Here is a 10,933-nt window from a genome sequence, read left to right as displayed (position 1 = left end):
CTCAGGCTTAAAATATACAAAAACACAATGGCAAATAAGAGACTTAGATTATGTCCAGTTAATTGTACACCAATCACCACGATTAGGGCTGGATATTAGCATTCATCTAAATCCACTGCAGGACCGGTAATAGCCAAGGACAGAGCCGTGGGGTAACCGAGGAGCACATGAACCGCATATCTTATATCCTTCACGTTGTTCATCTACAACACAAACCATTGTATATTTACCTTGTGTCGGCTTCTTGAATCCGCCCACAGACAAATAGTCCTGTCAGGATGGTTTTTGTGGAAGAGAAATGCTCGGTTTCATTTGGATTGTAAGACAAGTTCAAATGAACTACTTGTGAAATAACTTTTTGGGATAGTTTTACAAAACCTTAGAAACTTTCAAGGACTCAGCTCTGGCTCTACAATTGAGTAGGAAGCCTAATGTTTGAGGTGTATGACTGGAAGGTCCTTCAAGCTCAAGAAAGGGTTGTGTGGAATAAAAGACACTTGGGCACATCTATTCACTTTCATCAAATGTGAAATGCAAGTATCAAACAGTACACCATCAGCATGTCTCGTAAAGGGCACACATTCTGCTCAACTCCTCAAACAGTGACGTTATCACACCAAAGGCAAATAGAAGGAACATCTTCAGTCTGAACATGGCAGCAAATATACTTTAATATATCACATAAGGAAGCAGAGATAATTAATCTGCAGCCACTGACAAAACACTTCTTATATCTAGAAATCTTAACCGAAGTAACAACTGAGTCTCAACATTTCCCAACTGGCTTCAGAGCTTTCATGGCGCTGACATTTCAGCACAGACTATTTTGGTACAATAATAATGACCATATGTTCAATGCTTGTATTGATGCAGAAGACCTTTTGGACCATTGTTTATGATACCAGAGCCTCATTAATTGTCAAAAAGATATAGAAAGGGAAACTAATTTGCAGGGATGGGTTGCACTCTGCCAGCACCACCAAGTGGTCAGATATAGCAAAGCAAAATGCAAAACTTCTAAAACTGATTATTTATATTGTAGAGTTCATGGTTTGTGGATCATTTAATTTGATGATGTGACATTCTGGCATATTCCCAGTCTGCAACATGTTTGAACTTATTTTAACTTGTGATTTGACTGTGGAAAAAAGAGTATATGACAGGCAGTAAAAGTCAAAGGTGTATTTTCAGGAGAAAGAAATGAACGGAATGTCTGCAGAAGCAGGAGATACATCTTAATAATAATGCCAATCTATAATACAATACGCTCGTTCTTACCAAGTGAGGTGCCCAACTCCCGCTCATCTAGTAGGGAGCGAAGCTGCGTGTCTTGTCCCGGTGAGAAGTGGCACGGAGAAACACAAAATAAAGATGAGCTGAAGAAGAAGAAGAAGATATATCCTCCGTTCTGCTGCGTCTCTCGTCAGAAATCGACGTCGATAAAATTAAAATAAAACTCCTTCTCTCTCTGCAGAGATTTCCTCTGAGATTTCCTCTCACCCCTCCGGAGCCCTGCGTGGCTATTTGTGCTCCACAGAGAAGCGCTCTGTGCCGGTGGCTGCTCCGCGCACGGTTTGTAACCGGACACCGAACTGTCGCGTTGCGCCACAGACAATGTGCCTCCGCTCTTTTTTTTTTGTGGGGGGGGGGGGGGGGGGGGGGCAAAAAAGCAACGGCGTAAAAATATAAAACTAACTGTCCTTCCAACTGAAACCGTCAGAGCTTGAAGCACGAAAGGCAAAGCGGAGTGGAGGTGGACGACGTGTCCGACGCGTGCTCTCAGTCACAGCTGCGCATCTCACCAGCGAGCTTTGGATGGCTGAGGAGTGCCCCCCCCCCTCCCCCCCACACACACACGCACACACGCACACACACACACACACACACTTCGAGCGTCGGGGAAGAAACGTGGCAGCGGCGCACAGCTGTCCTGCAGGTGGAGGAGAGGAATATAGCCCACTAACTGCGAGGGGCTACAAGTGGGGTGTCTGACATTTGGAAAAGTTTAGCTATTTTGACAGCTTAACCTCAATATGCTCTTTTAAATTCCCCTGTGCGTTGTCTCTACCTGAGACAGGTCAGGGGTCAACATCAGTCAGAGAAAAGCAGTCACCCCTGGAGCATCTGCATGTTGACCTGGGAGTCATAACGTAGCTTACATTTGAACATATAGCCCTTGCTATGGACAACCAACAACATTTAAATAGCCTTTTCCCTTGCAAACCCTAAACAAAATGTATCTTCTGTGACAGAGCTGGTAAGGATTCAGTTTCAATGATGCTTACTGAAAGTGGGGCTTGAACCCTGGCGTGCATATCTGTCACCACTGGGACCCAGTGGTCCGATGTTGTGGAGGAAGTGTGTTGTAACTGTTTTACAAAGCCTACACAGAGGACATGACAGAAAAGAGATTCATTCTTCCACAACAGCAAATTATAGAAAGTAAAAATATGGCATGAGAGATGTGAGTGTGACTGTGTGAGTGTGCGTGCGTGTGTGCGTGTGTGCGTGCATGTGTGTGCGAGGAGAGGGGAGTATAGCGACAGCACTGGGTTTTTGTGCCTTTGTGTATTTTAATAGCAACTTCCCCAGTTCAATTACCTATTTGTCCTCCGGTGAATGAAAGCAGCTTCTATCAAGCTCCAAAAGCCCAACGAGCGTCGTCTGTGGCTTTAGGGCTCTGACAGTGTGTGTCTGTCTCTTTGACAGACACGAAGTGGAGTCAACAAGAGCCTATTAATACGCCTCTTCGTTCAACAAGAACGGTCTTCTGTGAATGCCATGGCTCCTGTTTACCCACATCTATATTGAAATCAGGTAATTTTCATAAAAAATGTTGCTACCCACGAGGCGGAGGGGAGAGGGCAACTCTGGGAAATGCGTGGGTAACCTTCTCTTTTCCGTTGCTGCTCAGGGAGCTAACGGAGCTTTCTTAAAACATCGGAACAGATTGGATGAAGGTACGGCACGCCAAAGGCCATGACAGCTCTTGACACTCTCAAATGCTAGTTTGAAAATCCTCAAATATAGTTTCATCCACTGAAACTTTTTTTTCTCCTCGCTTCAGGAATTGCAGACTCTTTTACTCTGCCTGGTTTGCTCTCCCGTACAATAGATGTTTTAAAAGCGCAACCCACAGAGCTCCAGCTGAGCTGCGGAGTGAAGCAAGTTTCATCAGTAAACATATTGCTGATGAAACTCAGTGATGGATGGTTTTGAGTTCATGATGGGAGGCCAGAGAATGAATCAAACCGACACTGGCTTTCAGGTCACCTCTAGGGTGTGTGTGTGTGTGTGTGTGTGTGTGTGTGTAAGTGTGTGTGTGTGTGTGTGTGTGTGTGTGTGGCCACCGTTGTTGCTCAGCATTCCCGTTCTTATGTCAAGCAAACGAACTCAAGTTGCCAGGCAACTACAACATTTTTTTATATTTCACCTGGTTGTATAAGATCAGTAGGTTGTATTTGTGAGTGTGTGTGTGTGTGTGTGTGTGTGTGTGTGTGTGTGTGTGTGTGTGTGTGTGTACACTGTGTGTGTGTTTGCATGGTGTTTGAGCTCTCAGCTTTTTGAAGAAGCAGAGTTTTTTATTCTTTGTAGTCTACTAAGTGCAGTGACCAAATCATATTTTCAAACCAATGTCACGCTGAAAGAAACTGAACGCCAACGTTACCGGAAAAAAAGCCACACCAGCCTGGACAAAAATACTGACATGAGAATATTCCCTTGCATGTCTATTTAGTGTTGTGTTTGCTTCTTGTTTGTCTGTGATGGCATGTGTGAACACGCTGTGTATCTGTATACACTGATGGAGGAAGGGGAGACACTAACATCAGGCCGCAGCCTCGCTCTGGGGCCAAACCTCGGTTGAGCGTAGCCGAGCTGCCACAATCCTTCTCTCAAACACGCCATCTGTCCTGCAGTGTCTCTGGCGTTTTCGAGGCCCCAGGTCAGCTCATACCTTGCGAACAGAACCAGCCAACCAGGTCAGCCACTGGTGCATGCGAAAAACACACACGCTCACTGACACCTCAATGCAAAACCTTCACATGTGGGGCTTGAGATATGGGCACACTCTGATGCTTTCACATATGCATGATTGTGCTAGAATGACTCGACATGAGTGACTCAGAGAGGTGAGAGGACAGGTGAGTGAAAGAGAGAAGGGGCCATTTCCCAGAAGCCGAGGAAGAGGCGGGTTAAGGGGGGCAGGACGGGGTCGAGGGAGGAAGGAACATGAAAAGATAGCGAGAACGAGACAGAGAAAGAGAGTGCAAAACCGGCCAGCTGTGAGAGACTGCAGTCATTCCTCACTCCTCAGTCCGTACCTGCCGACTCAATGAGCCATCCCACGATGCAGCAGGGCCAAAGCCGTGCGATTTCTCAGGCTTACTCAGCCTTACTGCGCCCCTGCAGCAGCAGCATCCAGGGCCTTGTAAAGCCAGGACTCCACAAAGTCTACTTTCAGTGCCACGCTCCACAGGAGGAAGGATTGGTCAATGATGCCATAACTGTCACAGTGTCAGAGGAAGTATGTCTGCGACAGCAGGGACAGCAGTTCTGGAGGTGACAGACTCAGCAAGACTATTAAGAGGAGGAAGTTTATCAGATCTGAGATTATACCTTGACCACTTACTTTGTCTTTGTCATGCTAATGGTGATGGCTATGTCGGTCCAAGGGTTGGTCCACCACTTTGCTCCAGAATGAAATATCTCAACAACTATTGGCTTGTGTAAGATTTGTGTTCAAAGCTCCGGGTCCCGTGGCCGCAGGAAATTCAGGATTCGAGTTAAAGTTTAACAATATTTAATGGCAAAGATAATACTCATGTAGCGTTCACGATCGTGGGGCCAGAAAGGAGGAACTCTCCACAGACGGAGTGCAGCTCCCAGGTAGCCACAGACCGGGGCTGTCTCGAGTCTCCAGACCAGTAGAACCATGTCTCCCAGAACAAATGCTCGGCTATTAGTATGGTCATGCAAATGAATTCACACCTAAAGGTTAGTTCCATTGGTCAGTTCAAAGGATGCCGCCATTCTGTTCGCTACGCCAATTAGTAAATAGGCGAGGTCAAAGCTCACTCTTCCGGTCAAGGACAGGAAGTTCCCCTTCACAATAAAACCCTATTATCCTGCCTTCCGAATAAAAGCAACACATTAGGTTTCAATCGGCATCCATTTTAACTATTGTCTAAACAATAAAACATTCATTCATTCTCATGCATCATACAGTTAATCATTACATTTGTCATTAAAACAGAATAATGAAACAGTGATCCTCTCTTATGTTTCATAATACATTCCTCCAGAATATTCCTCATAATATCCCAAATTAATTATCATATCTTTCTTTATGTATTAATTTAAAACATAAACTTCTCTTATCTACATGTGCAAATATATATAAAATCCACTACAACCTAACACTTGATTTACATAGAGTTTGGCGTAGATATTCATGGTGCCCAGACGGTGAACCCCAATGATGTTGGTGAATTATTGACTTTTTCTGTTGCTCCACCAGCATATCAAAGTTTTCAGCTATCCTGTGAAATATCTCAACATTTTGTCACAAAATTGAATGAAGACATTCTTGATGAATCCACAAGACTGATCAAGTGCCACCAGAAGATGGACATTTTTTGTTTTTGTGAAATAACTCCGTTGACAGAAAAATGGGTCATACGTTCCCGCAAACGCAGGATACTTTGGATGTTGACATTTCTGAACAACAACAAACAAAAAAAGTTTCAGAAGTTTGTTTCAAATTAGCCTTGTATAACGCTCGTAGAAATGCACAATGCCACATGGTTCACGTTGTGAAACAATTGGGTAGGATTAGGCAACAACGCTACTTGGTCCAAGCCATGCGATATGGCTGATGGTTAAAAAAAAAAATGATGGTTTGTTTTCAAATAACCACCGTAACTCGCACAAATAAATAACCGTTTTCAGTTTCACACGGGACTCCAACAGGTAAAAGTCATCCAGTGTTTGTTTGACCCATCCACCACCTCACCCATCCATCTTTAGATAGATAGATAGATAGATAGATAGATAGATAGATAGATATATACTTTATTAATCCCCAAGGGGAAATTTGTTGTCATAGTAGCGCCCAACACTTTACAGACACCAAATGGAATAGACTAAATAAACTAAACACACAAAATAAAATAAAATAAAATATAAGAACAGGGATGACAGATATATATATATATATACAAAATTAAAAATAAAAATAAATAAATATATAAAATATATATACACAATAGAATACAAATAACTGTGCAGTGTGTATTAAGTAAATTAAATTAAATGTAAACAGAGTGTGCAAAATGTGCAAAATATGTAAAATATATATACACAATAGAATACAATAGTGGACTTTCTCGCTACTACACCACGTAACTTTCAATAACGGGCGACTGGGCTGCTAGAACTATTGGATGGATAACCGTGATATCTGGTACACACATTCTGGTTCCAGTCAGCATTAGTTCAAACACCTCTCCATTAACTTTTCATCCAGCACCACCATCAGGTCAAAACGTTTATTTCTCCAATACTTTGGTCTATGAGCAAATACTTGCAAAACTAACAACATATCCCATCAACCTCTGCTGTACTTTGTGTTTTGTGCATATTAGCAAATGTGAGCACGCCAACAAACTGCACTAAAATGATGAACAAACATGACACCTGCTAAACATCTCAGTGTTTCATGTCAGCATGCGTTGTCAGTTGTTCAACAGCCTCACAGAGCTGCTGGCGTGGCTGTAGGCCCTTTATCTTGTTTTACAATTCAAAACCTGTCAAAGTCTGTTGTAAAATAGAATAGTTCACTGAGTAAAGTTCATACTTCCCTGATCTCACTCATAACATCATTAGGGAAGTTTACACCATCTTCATCTTATTCTTGTGCGTCACAGGTCCCATCAGCCCACTACAATGCAGTGTAGAGGTGTGATGGAGTGTTTTAGGGCCCGGTCCGTCCGAAGGTAGTGAATGAATGGACGGCGTGAGATAATAAAATGCAGCACCAGAGTCCAGTGGGGTCATCTTTCTCGCTTTCTGCCCAGATTCTGGCTGGCTGTATTTGTCTTTGTCCTCCCCTCTATGGCCCATGATGGATAGCAAAAAGAATATGGCTGATGGTGAGAGTTTCTTTTTTTTCCTATACTCTTCTTTTTTAGTGTCTTCTTCTTTTTTGTCCGATCACTATTAGCAAAGTGGCAAAGTTAAGGGCTGGAGAGATGAACTCTGTGAAATTCAATCATGGGAATTGAAGGTTTGGAGGCGGGAGGTCTTGGCCCTATGGGCAGTTTGAAGATTGCCTGAGATTAATTAATGTCAAAATAGAGAGGGTGAGGCTGCAGAGGACAATTATGGATGTGACTGCTGGGCATGGTGTTCGCTATTCACAGTAAAGAGTGCAGTCTGCTGATTCTCTTCTGTGTTAAGATGATGTTTTATTCCCAGTCAGTAAATTTGAGATGCCAAAAGCAATTTAAGTGAAGATAAAGTAGGCAAAAGCTACCCATGGCTAAATGGATAGAAAAATAAAGCCACTTATGTAAGTACTCAAGGCGCGTATAATCCAGAGAAGCCACAGTGGGGAAAACTACCATCACCTCCCGTGCATTGTAATCTTCTGAAGGCAGGCCTGGAGTTAAATGGGGACTACCACTCAATTAAACAATTCATATAGCTCAAAATTGTCCAGTCAAAACATATGAACCACCATATTGTGCGTTATTAAAAAAAAAAAAAGGATTTTGTATTACTATGGCAATGCTTTCAGCTAAAATATAATCTTATCTGCAGATAATCATCCTGCAGCCACAGCTACTTTCCCACTTCCACTTCAGAGTCAGTGGAGATTTACATCCCAGATTAAGATAAAGCTCTTCGTGGCCGCAGGGGGCCCGAAGTGATTGTTTACCAGCACTGGTCCAATTGTCTTCGAAAACAGTCTTAAATCCTACAATTTGAAACGCGGCAGACGCATTTTCTTTCAACACTATTTTGTGTTCCAGGGTGACGGTGCTGTCTGTTCTCTCAATGCACAAGTGTGTCCTCGATAACTGCAGGCACAGACATCACACACTCCAATATTACATAGAAATATAGAAACGTGCATGAAATACGTTGTGCTTTTGTCTCCGTCTTTCTCGGTCTCTCACATGCAAACACAAAACAGAGCTACACATTCAGAGCCGACGTAGAGGGAGTTTGCATTGGTGTGAACCGTGATGCACCCTAAGAAAGGTGAGCGCAGGAAATCAAGATTGGTCTTCTCGCTACGCTACGTTTCTATCTCCGGAGTTTTGGAAACCTTGATTTATGTGTGCTTCGTAGGTCTGCAGAGGAAAATTAAAAATGTCAAAAACCTGAGGGGCTTTCACAGTTTACTAGTCTAACGGATAGAGGCTAAATAAATTTAAAAGCTTTGAAAGAAATGTTTAACTTTCATTCAAATATGTATTCCCCCAGTAAATGTAGCATATCAATGTCCTTTGTATATTACAGAGCTAATCTTCATATTCCTTTCATAACATTAACTTGCAGAAACCGGACAATTAAAAAGAAGGGAAATAAGCAAGAAGGCTGACCAAACAGCAACCAAAGCTTGAATTAACTGATTAGAATCCTACTAATTACTTGGATATTATCATGTCTTATTATTCTCAGTAATGCAGATCCTTTTTTTTAATAATGAAGTTGCAACATGGCACAGGAACTCATTAGGAAGAAGGCACCACTGGAAATACAGACATCCATCATCTCTGATACGTCTCCTGTACGGGCCAACTGCAACAAACTGTAATAAGCTGCCCATTTCTCTCATGCTTGTGCTTGGGTAATTGTTTTCTTGCCTCACTTTGGACAAGTTCATAAATTAAATTACTGACAGTTCTCCAGTTGGAGGTTATAAGTCAATGCTGGACCAGGCTGTGTGGAGGAGGTATAGAGTCTGCTATTTATTTTTCTATTTATCAGAAAGAAACACCTGTACGTGTGAGCGACGACTTACCTGTGAGTATATTTAGACACACTTCTCTCTTAAGAGCTGCTCTACCTCCTGATACGAGAGAGTGGGATCTTCAGAGGCTCGCTGTCTCCACACAGTGGAACGGGAATCGTCTAAATGGCATTATGAGATGGAAGCACCTGCTAGTTTTCAGTAAATTTAGGCCACTCTGCAAAAAGGAAGAAAGACTTCTCTTTTGCTTCGGCTTTGAACAAGCCTTCCCCACCTCCCGGAGTCACTTTCACCTTTACCCATCTGTGAGGCACAAGATGAAAGCAAATGTCTGAACACTTCAGTCGGGATACGCTAGACCAACTATATGGAGACAGCTCATGTGAAGTTAAGAGCCTCTAAGACCAAGAATTCAAAGGAGAACAAGAGACGACCGACAGTTTGTAATGGTTTAATGGTATTGGCCAGAGTCCATGCTTTTGTACTAAATTTAAAAAGCATCACCACATGGTGGCCGATTTCTAAACCCACTGCTCAGTGCCAGTTGAGCAGAGGGTTTTGAGTGTGTTAAGTGGACAAGAAGCACTGCTTAATAATGAACTCCCATAACTAATACATTCAGGCAATTGGTAATAGACTCAAAGGTGGGAGTCACTGGACAACAACTATTCTGCTTGTGTGAGGGTTGTCATGTCTGTCAAAAATCTAAACTTGATTTGACAAGAGTAGAACGAAGGGAACTTTGTTGGTTTTAATTCTCATTTTGAACGCCTTGCTAAAAAACAAGTCTACACTTCTCAATAAGACACATTCCTCTCATTCATTTGAATAGAGCCCGTCAGGATTGCAGCTTTGGTGCCAAGGTGGGAACAAAAAATTCTAACTGTTTCCACCCTTGTCATGAAAGAACTTGACGCCGTCCGGCAAGGCGTTGCATTGACCGATCCCTGTTTATCTCACAATCATTGAGACAAGAATATAGAATGATTATAGACTGAAGAATGACTACAACTTAAGTCATTAGCTTTACAGCTATATTTAGTCGTGAACAATCCATCTAATAGTTGAGAGATTTCACCATTAGCCACGGATGTCAACCTCATGGTGGCACTAGAGGAAGAAAAGTCAGGAGAGCATCAAAGGCATCACATGTATGCAGGAACCATTGCTACAACTGCATCAACAGTGTAATTACAAAATATGAAGAGACATTTCAGCCCACAGTCCAAAGTAAGGTGGCATCAGCTGGTGAAGATGTCCATTATGTTAGATGATATTCACAGCTCGCCTTTATGTTGCAATATTCAATATCTCAAACAGGTGTCTTTTCATCCGGTGATAACAGCTTTTACAGCATTAGCAACAATCAAATTCCTCAGCACGCAACACCTAATGGAGACTCCATATGTGAGATATTGTGTTAACTGATGCCGGGAGATGAATGACGCTCTGGTCTGAGTGGGGGAGACAAATAGCTTGTGGGCTTTTCAAAGATATATTGCTGTGTGAATCATGCAGAGGATAGATCAACGTATATTACAAGCTGTTTGCAACAGATTTAGAGAATTAAATATTGATTTCCTCCCAATCAATTATTAATTCTGGTGTTTATTGGATGTCTGGGAGAGTCAACAGCAGAAACAGAGACATTAATTATGAAGCCTATGATGTACAAACATTTTAATTTTCTTTTAGGAGAACAGGATGTGCTCTATTGCATTATATAGTGGGATTAAAGCAGACTTTATCTGTGCAAGTCTACATTTTAAGCAGCAAAATACTAATTATTTCCTAATTCGTGACTTGCAAGCTTTTCCTCATCAGGCGCTGATTTCCAAATGTGACGTCTTGGTTGGAACAGGCGACGAAATGAGTAAACAGCCTGACTTTGTCGAGCCAAGAGAAAGCTTCTCACTTCACCAACATGTGTATTACCATAATAACTACATGGGG

The sequence above is a fragment of the Cyclopterus lumpus genome, chromosome 20, assembly GCF_009769545.1.
Source record: "Cyclopterus lumpus isolate fCycLum1 chromosome 20, fCycLum1.pri, whole genome shotgun sequence".
In the NCBI taxonomy this organism is placed as follows: domain Eukaryota; kingdom Metazoa; phylum Chordata; class Actinopteri; order Perciformes; family Cyclopteridae; genus Cyclopterus; species Cyclopterus lumpus.
The sequence above is the reverse complement of the archived record's forward strand: the minus strand, read 5'-3'. Positions refer to the sequence as shown.